The sequence below is a fragment of the Xenopus laevis genome, chromosome 8S (assembly GCF_017654675.1).
Source record: "Xenopus laevis strain J_2021 chromosome 8S, Xenopus_laevis_v10.1, whole genome shotgun sequence".
In the NCBI taxonomy this organism is placed as follows: Eukaryota; Metazoa; Chordata; class Amphibia; order Anura; family Pipidae; genus Xenopus; species Xenopus laevis.
This window is the reverse complement of record NC_054386.1, coordinates 46,917,373-46,931,509: the sequence shown is the minus strand read 5'-3', so window position 1 is coordinate 46,931,509 and position 14,137 is coordinate 46,917,373.

Here is a 14,137-nt window from a genome sequence, read left to right as displayed (position 1 = left end):
TCAAAGAACGCCTCGACCGGCAGGTAGCGGACTACCTGGCATTAACTGCAGATATCGACACTCTGAGGAGCGATGAACCCCTGGACTACTGGGTGCGCAGGCTTGATCTGTGGCCAGAGCTGTCACAATTTGCCATGAACCTCTTGTCTTGCCCAGCCTCAAGTGTGCTCTCAGAAGGACCTTCAGTGAAGCAGGAGGGATTGTAACTGAGAAGAGAACTCGCCTAGGTCACAAAAGTGTCGATTACCTGACCTTTATTAAAATGAATGAGGGGTGGATCTCGGAGGGTTACTGCACGCCGGAAGACTTGTTCTGACTTCTATGCAGCTGTCCTTCTCTTCAAGCCTCATGACTCCACACCACAGCTGTCCTTTAGCGTCCTCCTCCTCCCTCCGCCACCGTTACAAACTAGGGTGCAAACCCTACTGGTTTAATTTTTTCTGGCCTCTGTGCTTCAGTGGCTGCAACCAAAAAAACTGGGCAAACAATGTCTACAAGGTCAACGTATGGCAAAAAATGACTATTTTCAGCATTTATATGGCATATTTTTTCTGGCAACTGTGCTTCAGTGGCTGCGTCCAAAAAAATGCATATTTTCAGCATTTATATGGCATAATTTTTCTGGCCTCTGTGCTTCAGTGGCTGCAACCAAAAAAAATTATATTTTCAGCATTTATATGGCATAATTTTTCTGGCAACTGTGCTTCAGTGGCTGCGAACAAAAAAATGCATATTTTCTGCATTTATATGGCATAATTTTTCTGGCCTCTGTGCTTCAGTGGCTGCAACCAAAAAAATTTATATTTTCAGCATTTATATGGCATAATTTTTCTGGCCTCTGTGCTTCAGTGGCTGCAACCAAAAAAATGCATATTTTCAGCATTTATATGGCATAATTTTTCTGGCAACTGTGCTTCAGTGGCTGCGACCAAAAAATGCATATTTTCAGCATTTATATGGCATAATTTTTCTGGCCTCTGTGCTTCAGTGGCTGCAACCAAAAAAATTATATTTTCAGCATTTATATGGCATAATTTTTCTGGCCTCTGTGCTTCAGTGGCTGCAACCCAAAAAATGCATATTTTCAGCATTTATATGGCATAATTTTTCTGGCAACTGTGCTTCAGTGGCTGCGACCAAAAAAATGACTATTTTCAGGCATTTATATGGCATATTTTTTCTGGCCTCTGTGCTTCAGTGGCTGCGGCCAAAAAAACTGGGCAAACAATGCCTACAAGGTCAACGGACGTTGACCTTGTAGGCATTGTTTGCCCAGTTTTTTTGGCCGCAGCCACTGAAGGCACAGAGGCCAGAAAAAATATGCCATATAAATGCTGAAAATAGTCATTTTTTGCCATAACGTTGACTCAACGTATATGGCAAAAAATTGACTATTTTCAGCATTTTATATGGCATATTTTTTCTGGCAACTGTGCTTCAGTGGCTGCGACCAAAAAAACTGGGCAAACAATGCCTACAAGGTCAACGTATGGCAAAAAATGACTAATTTTTCAGCATTTATATGGCATATTTTTTCTGGCAACTGTGCTTCAGTGGCTGCAACCAAAAAAACTGGGCAAACAATGTCTACAAGGTCAACGTATGGCGAAAAATTACTATTTCAGCATTTATATGGCATATTTTTTATGGCAACTGTGCTTCAGTGGCTGCGTCCAAAAAAACTGGGCAAACAATGCCTACAAGGTCAACGTATGGCAGTTGTTTAAAGAGAAAAGTAGATTACTAGCCAGCAAAGCTACCTAAGCTAAAATGTCCCTCAATCCCTGCAGACTTCTGTCCCTCCAATACAGACAGTATCAAGCAGATTACTAGCCAGCAAACTTACTATCATCTGTCCCTGAAATCACTAACAACTCTCCCCCTACACTATCTCTTCCAAGCACACACAGGCAGATTTTTCAGATACATTTTTGCCCTTGATCCCCCTCTGGCATGCCACTGTCCAGGTCGTTGCACCCTTTAAACAACTTTAAAATCATTTTTCTGGCCAGGAAATGTCTTTTCTAGATGTTAAAGTTCGCCTTCCCATTGAAGTCTATGGGGTTCGCGAACCGTTCGCGAACCGCTCGCATTTTTGCGCAAGTTCGCGAATATGTTCGCGAACTTTTTTTCCGACGTTCGCTACATCCCTACTTAGGAAGTAGTGATAACACTGCTCGACGACACGAAAGTGGCAACTCACCTTTCTTGAAGGCCTCAGTTAGGACCCTATGGAAATCAGAGCCCAGAGTATCCCAGAAGAACTGGAAGAACTCTATGGTCAGTCCGTCAAGCCCAGGAGATTTATTGTGGGGCATTACACGGAGTGCTTGAGAGAGTTCATCTAGAGTGATTGGTGTTTCCAACCTCTCTTTTCTTCCTCTCACTGACCACTGGAAGCCCATCCCATAGCTCCTTCACAGGCATCTGGAGAGATGGGATCTTGGAGAAAAAGGTTTGATAGAAGGACCCGCGGCTCTCAAGGGGGGTTCCATACTCCGCAAAAAGGCATGTGATTTGTTTTCGGTTCCCCTTCTTCTTCTCGCAGAGCATAGAAGAATCGCGAACCACGATCCATATCACAAAAGTAACTGGATCCGGCTTTCGCACCAAAGGCACCACGAGCCTGTCGTTGTTCCATGTTACGCAGCGCTTCTTTCCTTTCTAGATATTCACCACTGAAGGGCTTGGTCTTCAGAGCCTGATAGCCTTTGCTCAAGATCAAGCACCTCCAAATTCAGTGCCTCAATCTCTGCATTGTGCTGCCCGCTCACACTTTTGGTATACTCTTGACACGAGAGCTTTAGGTGAACCCTGCCTACATCCCACCATTGGTTCAATGTGGCAAATTCATCCTGAAAGGCCCTCCAGCCTCTCCATGTATCCCGGACTGACTTTGCAAAACCCTCATCTTCTAATAAACTGTTGTTAAAGTGCCAGTAAGCAGTTTTTGGCAGAGATGGTGCGATTGACATTCTCAGGGATACACAATTGTGGTCTGAGAATGGTTGCCAATCTAATGGTGCTCGACTGGGCTCGTGACATGAGGATGGCCTCGATATAGATATTCCTATCAATCCGGGATTGAGAAACATGACCATCTCTCACCCTGACATAGGTAAAGGCAGACCGTCTCTGGGTTCTGTTCTCTCCAGACATCAACCAAGGAGAAATGAGCAATTAGTTTCTGCCAAAACGGACTCAGACGAGTCTCTATTCTTGGGTACATGTTGCGATCTCGAGCATCCAAGGGTGTAATTGAAAATCACCCCCTACTAATCAAGGCTTCATCAAGAGTCAATTGTCTCCATGTAGGCTGACAAACTTTCAAAGAACCGTGCCCTCTCTGGTCCGTTAGTAGGAGCATACACATTCATTAGATTATATGTTCTACCTGACTCCCAGACCCGAAGATGCAATAGACGGCCAGGGATGACAGAGGTAGCACTCAGGACCTCTGGCTGGAAGGAATCTGAGAAAAGGGTCACCACCCTGCATGATGTCCAAGTGAGGTGATTAAAAAAGACCCTTCCCTTCCACTCCAGATTCCAGCTTGCTTCAAGCTCTGGAGTGGTGTGGGTCTCTTGGAGGAAACTCACAGAGTACCCTCCTTGACGAAGAAAGGAGAGTACCTGAAACTTTCGGAAAGGATTCCGACAGCCATTAGTATTAAGTGTGCTTATACTCAAGGCCATTACTGAGTCTTAGGAAGTGCTTTAACCTTCATCAAGGTCTGATGAGACAAACATTTTTTGTGAAACTTCATTATACGGAGATATTCCGCTGTTCCATAGTTCTTGGCCTCTTTTATGACCTTAATGTATTGTCCACAGAATTGATAACTAAAGGCAAATCATGCCACTTCTCCAGAGCCATGTTCATCTTCTTCTCTAATTTAACACCAAGGGTGCTCTCAAGAAACTTTTTTAGTTCCTCAGCAGGGATGATTGGAGTAGAAGGATTTGCCAGTCCTATGTCAACCTCCTCTTCGATGTTCCCCTCATCCATGAGCTCTTCCTGGCTAAGGGATTGATAATCTCCCCTCTCCACTAGAGCTTTGAGAATCTCTCCACAAGTTGTTACAGGAAAAGTATCAGAATCACTTTTCTGGAGACCCTGCAATGGCTCAGGTGTTCCCTCAACTTCACTTTAAACACATTTGGAAGTGTTTGACACAGGAGCAACAGAACTAATTAGCTCCCCAGCAACAGGTAGAGCTTTGGAGGCTCGATGGTTAGCCTCTGCCCTCTCCACTACCTCCTGTGCTTTCTGGATGGCAATAACATTTGGGTCAGTTGAAGACAAGGGAGGAGAGATTTTAGCATGAACAGTAGAGGTTGTCTGGCTACCCTCCTCCGTATTTACAACTCCACCCTCACCATCTTTCCCAGCAGTTTTATCTGCAGGGTCCTGTATGGGGGTTAGCCCAATATTCTCCCCCTCCTGGAGTGAAATACCCTGAGGCACTAAAAACTGAGGCTAGTTGCAGTTCCCAAATCTCAGCACTTCAGGAACACTGACTGCCCACTCTGCAGGAGTCTCATTAGGTGTCTCTTTACACTCCAAGGGAAGATCTTCCAAATGATTTTGAGGCAGATACTGCACCCCTGACTCTGTGGGGAAACCAACACTGCCATGTTCAAGGCCATGCAGACCATTAACCTCATTATTCCCCACCTGGTCTGGAGGCAAGAGTGCATGGTCTGACACCGGTTGATCGTGACCAACAGCTGGCCCAGACAATGTCACCACATGAGGAGCAGAAGTTTTGCTGCCCTTTTTACCCTTGGATGGGGGTGCCCCATCATTAACCACTGATGCCCATTCCTCAGGTACCAGCCAGTTTGATTTAAATTTCCTCTTTTTCTTGGCATCTGAAGAGGAAAGGCCACTACAGTATCTGCCCCAACCCCAACAGGTGTTGCAATCATGGGTACCCCCACACCTTCAGGGGTGCCCATAACAGGGGTACACTTTTTTGTGGTAGGAACAACTGTGACCCTGGGGGAAGCTTTGACATGTTTTCCCCCCTTCTCTTTTGCCGCAATTGTAAGACATGCTGCAGCCTTAGATGTCTTCAGTGAAGGAGGAGGTTTGGATGTTGTAGAGGTGGGTTGTGTAACAGCCACCTTGAGGTTCTTTAGTGAAGGAGATAACCCCTTTGAGGACCCTGCTGAAATAGTCCCAGCAGGATAAGATGTTTTATTTGAGGCAATGGGAGCAGGAACAGGGGCTGTGGTCTTAATTTGCCCTTTGGGGCAACTCTGGCGAGTGTGCCCCAGGTTCTTGCAAATGAAGCACCTCACTTCCTCTGTGCTGTAAAAATTTTTATACAGCACCCCTTCAAATGGAACCCCGAAAGACCCCTGAATAGTGTCTTGCCCCCGAGGTAAAAGTAGTTGCACCTGCCTTTTAAAGGAAAGGACGTGCCTCAGTCTGCTCTCCTTACATCCCAGGGGAATTCTAGACATATTTGATTTTAACTCCCCAAGGGCTTGCAGGTGGGGGTACAATAAGTGGTCTTGCAGGAAGGGGGGCACATTAGATAAAACCACCCTTGTGCCCAATCCTTCTAGGGGTTCTACAGGGACATAACTCCCTCCCACTGTGATACCCCTCTGTACCAGAGCATGCACTGCAGTTAGCGTACGGGCAAAGATTATGGCTTTCACATACATTTTACTTGCTGCCACTACTGCAGAGTGGCCCACCACTTCAGCTGCAGCCTTTATATAAGCCTCTATGCCATGAGTGCTTGACATTAGGCATCTGACCCCATGCTTCCTTGTAAGCTTCTCTACCCCAGCAGTGACTTGGCTTGGGTTGCTGCCAGTAGCTACCGCATGTGCAAATGTTTTAGCAGGGGTCACATTAGCTGCAGCAGCAGAAGTAGAGGCAATGGGGCTTTTTGACATGGGCTCTGACTGGTGTTTCCTTGCAGAGCTACAGCTGGGTTTTTCAGGTCCTTTTGCTTTAGAACCAAGAGATGTTTTTTTATAACTTTCCTTTTATTCCCTCCCATTATTTTACACAACACCACACAAAAAGAAAGCTTTATACTATTGATTAACAAAAAAGTAAGTTTTAAGTTGAGAAGCTGTGGCAGGGAGAGGATTAATGTGAGCAGGCGCCTGGGAGCTGCACTGCTGCTGCTGGAAAAGATTTTATATTTATACTTATATATATATTAAATCCTTCTCCCTGTAGCTTTCTCTCCTCACAGAACTCAGTGCAAAATCAAAATACCCACTCAATCTGTACAAAAATTAAACAATTTGTGCTGAAACAACAGAAAAATGCAAATGAAACTGACACCCAGGTGCGGGGGAGGGGTAGGGGATCTAACAGTGTGTTTGTAGCCCAGAGCAAGTGAAGGGAACTGGGCTAGGAATCACTCACCTTCAGGGTCAAAAGAAAAATCGATTTTTAGTAAAGAAAATCAACTCAAAACTTCCCAAATTGCACCCACCAAGTGGACAACACATTCACACACCAAGTGATAACAAAAAAATCCTGTCTCAAACAGGAATTTCAATGCTTAATTCAGCACTAAACAGAGGGCTTTCTCCTGTGTGTTGATTTTTCAATAGCTGAAGTTACCCACTGGACTGTTTGTATGCGCTAACTTCATTTTGGGGCCTCTAAATGCCAGATACTTTGGTAAACCTATGCACAGTGGGCACCAAACTGTTTGGAGGACCCCTGGCAATCACAATTTGGGTGCTTTTTTGTGATACGTAATGATACATGGGTGATATGGTGCTGGGAAGTTGAAGGTTTGAGGCAATTTTCAGATATTTGACCAAAACCGACAATTTTGGGAAAGCCTTGCGACTCAGTAGTTTGGAGCAGAAAGGTATGGGTACCCATTTTAGATTCAGTAGAATGTGTACTTTCCATAAATATATGGGTTTGGGGGGTAAACATATATTTCTGTGTTTTTACCCCACAAAAATGCAGTCAATGTGTTGATTTCTCATTAGATGAAGTTACCCACAGGACTATTTGTATGCGCTAACTTCATTTTGAGGCCTCTAACTGCCAGATACTTTGGTAAACCTATGAACAATGGCCACCAAATTGTTTGGAGGAATCCCAGCAATCATATTTAGGGTGTTTTTTCTTGGTGCGTAACGATACATGGGTGATATGGTGCTGAGAAGTTGAAGCTTTGAGCCAATTTTCAGATATTTCACCAAAACCGACAATTTTGGGAAAGCCTTGCGACTCAGTAGTTTGGAGCAGAAAGGCATGGGTACCCATTTTAGATTCTGTAGAATGTGTACTTTCCAAAATTATATGGGTTTGGGGGGTAAACATATATTTCTGTGTTTTTACCCCACAAAAAATGCAGTCAATGTGTTGATTTCTCAGTAGCTGAAGTAAAGTCCTGAACAATTTGGATGTGCTAACTTCATATTGGTGTCTCTAAATGCCAGATATTTTGGTAAACCTATGCATAATGGGTATCAAACTGTTCAGTGGACCCCTGGCAATCATATTTCAGGTGCTTTTTCTTGGTACCTAATATAGTTTGGGATATGCGGAGCAGCAAAATAAAACCTTTGAAATGATTTTTCAGAATTTTGAATTTTATTTTGAAAAACCGCTATGTTCAGACAAGCTTTTCTGTTTGGTAGTTGGGAGTAGAGAGACATAGTTACCCATTTTGTAATCGGCAGAATGTGTACTTTTCAAAAATGTATGGTTTTCTGGGGTAAACCTACGGTTTCAGGATTTTTTGCCTTGGAATCTAAAGCATGCCGTTTTCTGCCTTAGTGCTTTCAAAATTCAGTAATATACTGCCGGGAGTTTTTGCTGTACAGAAGTCCTAAATCTCCCTAAAACTATACATATCTGGTATTGGCACGTTCGAGAGACATAAGGCTTTACAAATCAGTTGGATTTTCATCTGTAAAATGAAATATTTTTCTGGTATAAATTTTAATTTATGGTAATTTTTCATTTTTTTTTGGTATTTAGCACTATAAATTTTTTTGCACAGGTGGAAATACATGAAAACTCAGGCAGATTTAGAAAGCTCAGTTTCTACCGAAAAACACAATGTATAGTTTTCCTAGGTAAACTATAGGTTTCCCCTCAGAAAATGCCCCTAAAGTGAGAGAGCACAAAATGCTTAAAAACGGCTGGCATTTCGCATAACCAAAATGTGAAATTCTGCACTTAAAGGGTTAATGCTTGCTTTTTGGCAACAAACATTTATACTTTTTTTTTTTTTGCAATTTCTTCTTTTTTATACAGTGTGTAAAGTTTTCATGACAAATACAAGAGTCCTCTGCACTCAACCCATTATCAATATATTTAAGACACAGACATTTTGTGCATACTGCTAGTTAAAAAATGCCTTACCCTTTAAACAAAACATATATATTGTCCATATATTGCAATATATTTAAGCTGGCCAACTACGTCAAAGTCATCCCATATCTGGTCAGTCCTTTGCTCAATTTTCATAGTTGGCCAGCTTAAATATATTGCAATATATGGACAAACAATCCCTGTTTTGTTTAAAGGGTAAGGCATTTTTTAGTAGCAGTGAAAAACAGGATTTTCTTACCGGTAAATCCTTTTCTCCCGGGCCCGTACTGTCAGTGCAGACGTATGGGGTTAAACCTGGATATCTCCGGAGGCAGGACAAAAGAAAAAACTTTAAGCCTTTAGGTTCCGCCTTCTCCCTTAATTAACCAGCTCTGGCCTTGCCACTTCAGTTTGCGTACCAAAGCCCTGGATAGGAGAAACTTGGAAAACATGCAAGGCATAACGGTATCAACATAAACAGTCATACTATTGCATATTTTCAGCATTTTATGGCATAATTTTTCTGGCCTCTGTGCTTCAGTGGCTGCAACCAAAAAAATTTATATTTTCAGCATTTATATGGCATAATTTTTCTGGCAACTGTGCTTCAGTGGCTGCGACCAAAAAAATGCATATTTTCTGCATTTATATGGCATAATTTTTCTGGCCTCTGTGCTTCAGTGGCTGCAACCAAAAAAATTTATATTTCAGCATTTATATGGCATAATTTTTCTGGCCTCTGTGCTTCAGTGGCTGCAACCAAAAAAATGCATATTTTCAGCATTTATATGGCATAATTTTTCTGGCAACTGTGCTTCAGTGGCTGCGACCAAAAAAATGCATATTTTCAGCATTTATATGGCATAATTTTTTCTGGCCTCTGTGCTTCAGTGGCTGCAACCAAAAAAATTTATATTTTCAGCATTTATATGGCATAATTTTTCTGGCCTCTGTGCTTCAGTGGCTGCAACCAAAAAAATGCATATTTTCAGCATTTATATGGCATAATTTTTCTGGCAACTGTGCTTCAGTGGCTGCGACCAAAAAATGACTATTTTCAGCATTTATATGGCATATTTTTTCTGGCCTCTGTGCTTCAGTGGCTGCGGCCAAAAAAACTGGGCAAACAATGCCTACAAGGTCAACGACGTTGACCTTGTAGGCATTGTTTGCCCAGTTTTTTTGGCCGCAGCCACTGAAGCACAGAGGCCAGAAAAAATATGCCATATAAATGCTGAAAATAGTCATTTTTTGCCATACGTTGACTCAACGTATATGGCAAAAAATTACTATTTTCAGCATTTATATGGCATATTTTTTCTGGCAACTGTGCTTCAGTGGCTGCGACCAAAAAAACTGGGCAAACAATGCCTACAAGGTCAACGTATGGCAAAAAATGACTATTTTCAGCATTTATATGGCATATTTTTTCTGGCAACTGTGCTTCAGTGGCTGCAACCAAAAAAACTGGGCAAACAATGTCTACAAGGTCAACGTATGGCGAAAAATTACTATTTTCAGCATTTATATGGCATATTTTTTATGGCAACTGTGCTTCAGTGGCTGCGTCCAAAAAAACTGGGCAAACAATGCCTACAAGGTCAACGTATGGCAGTTGTTTAAAGAGAACAGTAGATTACTAGCCAGCAAAGCTACCTAAGCTAAAATGTCCCTCAAATCCCTGCAGACTTCTGTCCCTCCAATACAGAGCAGTATCAAGCAGATTACTAGCCAGCAAACTTACTATCATCTGTCCCTGAAATCACTAACAGCTCTCCCCCTACACTATCTCTTCCAAGCACACACAGGCAGATTTTTCAGATACATTTTTGCCCTTGATCCCCCTCTGGCATGCCACTGTCCAGGTCGTTGCACCCTTTAAACAACTTTAAAATCATTTTTCTGGCCAGAAATGTCTTTTCTAGATGTTAAAGTTCGCCTTCCCATTGAAGTCTATGGGGTTCGCGAACCGTTCGCGAACCGCTCGCATTTTTGCGCAAGTTCGCGAATATGTTCGCGAACTTTTTTTCCGACGTTCGCTACATCCCTATTTCTGTGTGATGCCATGAGATCTATCTCTGGCTTTCCGAATTTCTGTATCAGGAGCTGGAACACCTCTGGATGGAGAGCCCACTCGGCCTGATCGATCTTGTTTCTGCTGAGATAATCGGCCTCCCAATTTTCCACACCTGGGATGTATATTGCTGACAAGATTGAGCCCTGGTTTTCTGCCCACCAAAATATCTTGGATACCTCGTTCATCGCTGCCTGACTTCTTGTGCCTCCTTGGTGATTGATATATGCCACTGCAGTCGCATTGTCGGATTGTATTCTTATTGGACAATTTTTTAGCTGGTGTGACCAAACTCTCAGTGCTTTGTAAACTGCTCTCAACTCTAGCACATTTATGTGCAGCCGGGATTCTTTCTGCAGCCACTCTCCCTGACATGTCTTGTCGTTCATTGCTGCCCCCCAGCCCGATAAGCTGGCGTCCGTGCTGATTACTATCCAAGGTGGCAGTGACCACAGACAGCCTCTTGCAACATTTCTCTCCTCTGTCCACCAACTCAGTTCTTCCCTTAGACCATTTGAGAGTGGAATGTTCTGAGACAAGTCTTTGTGATCCCTGTTCCAATGAGCCAGAAAATGCCTTTGAAGCGGCCTTAGGTGAAAACGTGAATAAGGAATTGTCTCCAGAGTCGACACCATCAACCCTAACAGCCTTAAGAAGTCTTCTGCTGTGGGCTGCATCATTCGCAGAAACCTTAGTGTCGCTGCTTGTAACCCTGTTACTTTGTCGTTTGGCAGTGCCACCAACCTTGTCCTGGAATCGAACTGCATTCCTAGAAACTTGATTGATTGCCTTGGTAACAAGCTGCTCTTCTTGGCATTGATCAGCCACCCAAAGTGACGGAGTGTACTGAGCGTTTGGCGCGTCTGTTCCTCTGCCAATTCCGCCGTGGGAGACATAATGAGGATGTCGTCTAGGTATGGAGTTGCTTTTATCCCTTCCATTCTTAAAATGGCTATTACTGGAGCCAATACTTTCGTAAACACCCGAGGTGCTGTGGTCAATCCGAAAGGAAGGGCCCTGAACGGGAAGTGATTCTGACCCACAGCAAACCGCAGGTACTTCTGATGACCCAGATGTATCGGTATGTGCAAGTACGCCTCCTGCAGGTCGATGGTTGTCATATAATATTGAGGCTCCATGGCATTGATCACTGATCTTAGCGTCTCCATTCTGAATTTTTGCTTTTTTATATGAACATTTAAAGGCTTGAGATTCAGGACAGGCCTGTAACTCCCTCCCTTCTTTTCTACCAAAAATAAATTTGAATAAAAACCTCTGAACCTGAATTGGTGAGGAACTTCTACAATGACTTTTGCTTCCAGCATGTTTGAGATGCAGTTTAGCAAGCCTTTCCTTTTTACTGGATTGCGTGGTAGAGAAGAAGGAACAAACACTCTTCGAGGAGGAAGGGATTCGAAAGGAATTTTGTAACCACTTCTTACTATTTCTAGTGCCCACTCGTCGTGAACGAGCTCTTCCCACACTGGGTAGAAACTTAGAAGTCTCCCGCCAACTGCTTCGATTCCACCCGGTGCTTGGTGACCTTCATGCATCTGAGGTCTTGAGCACGTTTGGTTTTCTAATTTGCTTGTTCTGGCTGGGCCAGGTTGTTCTCTTACGTGCCGCGTAGTTTGATGAACTAGATTGGTTATATGAGTTACGTCTGAATGGACGAAAGGATCTAGACGAAGATCCCCAAGATCGGTTTGACTGTCTTCGATACTGATCTGTACGGTTCTTCCGTCCTTGTGGTAAAAAATAACTTTTTCCACCTGTTACCTCTGAAATAATTTGTTTCAATTCAGGTCCAAAAAGATGCTCCCCTGAAAAAGGCAATGACACTAATCGCCCCTTTGACGCATTGTCTCCTGACCAATGCCTAAGCCACAAAGCTCTCCTAGCAGCCACTGCATTCGCTGACGATCTTGCTGCTAATCTTATGATCTCCATTGCTGTTTCACCTAGAAAGTCAAAAGCTGTGGCCACTCGGTTAAGTTCAGCTGTAAGAAACGAATCTTGTGCATAGTGTTGTAACAATTCTTGTGTCCAGAACTTAGCAGTACGTGCCAGACCTGATGCTGCGGTAGCTGGTCTGAAAATTGCCGTTGTGCTTGCACAACCTCTTTTTAGTGCATTCTCCATACGTTTATCCATAGGATCTCTGAATGCCATGGCATCCTCTGTAGGAAGTGTTGTAAACTTGGATAATCTAGAAATCGACGAATCCACCCTTGGTGGTTTATCTCACTTAGATTTGTACTCTTCAGGAATAGGGTATTTAGTAAAGAATCTTTTACTAATGTTCACTCTTTTTTCTGGATGATTCCACTCAGAATCAATAGTTTGAGTAATAGATCTAAACACCGGAAAACACTTATGCTTTTTTGGTTGCAAACCTAACACTCTATCTGCCTTAGAAGTGGCTGTTGTTGTGTCTTTTATCTCTAGAGTCTGCAGCATATCTCTTAAAAGGCGTTTAACCTGCTCCTGCTGGACAAAAACTGGCCCTTCTGAATCAGAATCTGAGGAATAATATTCTGAAGAATCCTGTGACTGGTCAGAGCTTCTGGATTGGTCAGAACTAGGAGATAAAAAAGAAGGGGATCTATGCCTCCTTTTCTGCACTGTTTGCTGCTGAAGTGACTGATGAACAGCTGTTTTGACCCATTTAATAAGTTCCGAAAATTGTTGCTGCTGTGAAGATGAATTTCCTGCATTAATTGTATCCTCCTCAGCAGACTGCCCTACTGGTGAATGTTGTGCTAAAGGACAAGCCTCCTGGGATAATAAGGGATTTGACTCAGGCAGCATGAAAGGCACGACCTCTGTATCCGAATTCCCTTTTAAACTTGCACCTCTCTGATCAATTACTTCTGGTGGGGAATGGATGCCCTTAAGAGACAACCTTGTGCGCTTAGATTTAGCTTTGCACTTCCTCAATTTTGCCTCTGCCTTGTCCCCTTGCGGCATATCCTTAATAAGATCAAGCAACGTGTCGGGCAGACTTGGAACCGACATAATGGGTGTTAAACACTCACCCCTGCACCGCAGATAACCTCTGCCTCCCCCGCAACAGCGTAGCGCTTCTCTTTGCGCCTAGGCCTCCAACCGCGTCCCAGCTAGGATGCGCCTCCAATTCACGCGAGAGCTGACGTCACAGCGTCAGACGTCAGCGTGACTTCCGCACTCACTGCGAGGGAACGCCGCTACATGACAGCACCGCTCTCCAGCGGTTCGTAAGTAACTCGCACTTACCTCCTCCTGCGGGGCGGGCTGCCCGGAATAATAGGCAGGGTCACGACAGAACTGGGGGGCGGGCTCTGGCTTGTATAGCCCCTTGCCTCATACCTACTCCGTGCGAGGTGAATCCTCCTGTGGCAACCTTCCCCTAATTCTTCAGTAGGGGGAAACCTGTGTATACACGCACTGCAGTGGAAATCCAAACTGCTGGAAATGTGTAGCCTTCCACCTGGCAGTAACCAATGTCTGGCCATAGAATTCTTTGTGCCTCCTGGGCCTGTCTGTCTGGGCGAATTACCAACTGGTAATTTTAATATCCCAAAAAAGAAATGTTTTCAGACTTCTCCACTTGGCAGTCACTGCTGGCAAGGAGGGAGAGCCCTGCCCAGACCCCTAGGGAATGGCTCCGCACATTCCCTGAAAAATAAAACTAAAAGAGCTAACTACTCTAATTAATTACAAGGGGAATAACCCCTGGTCCTACCTCCTACTCAGGACAAAAGA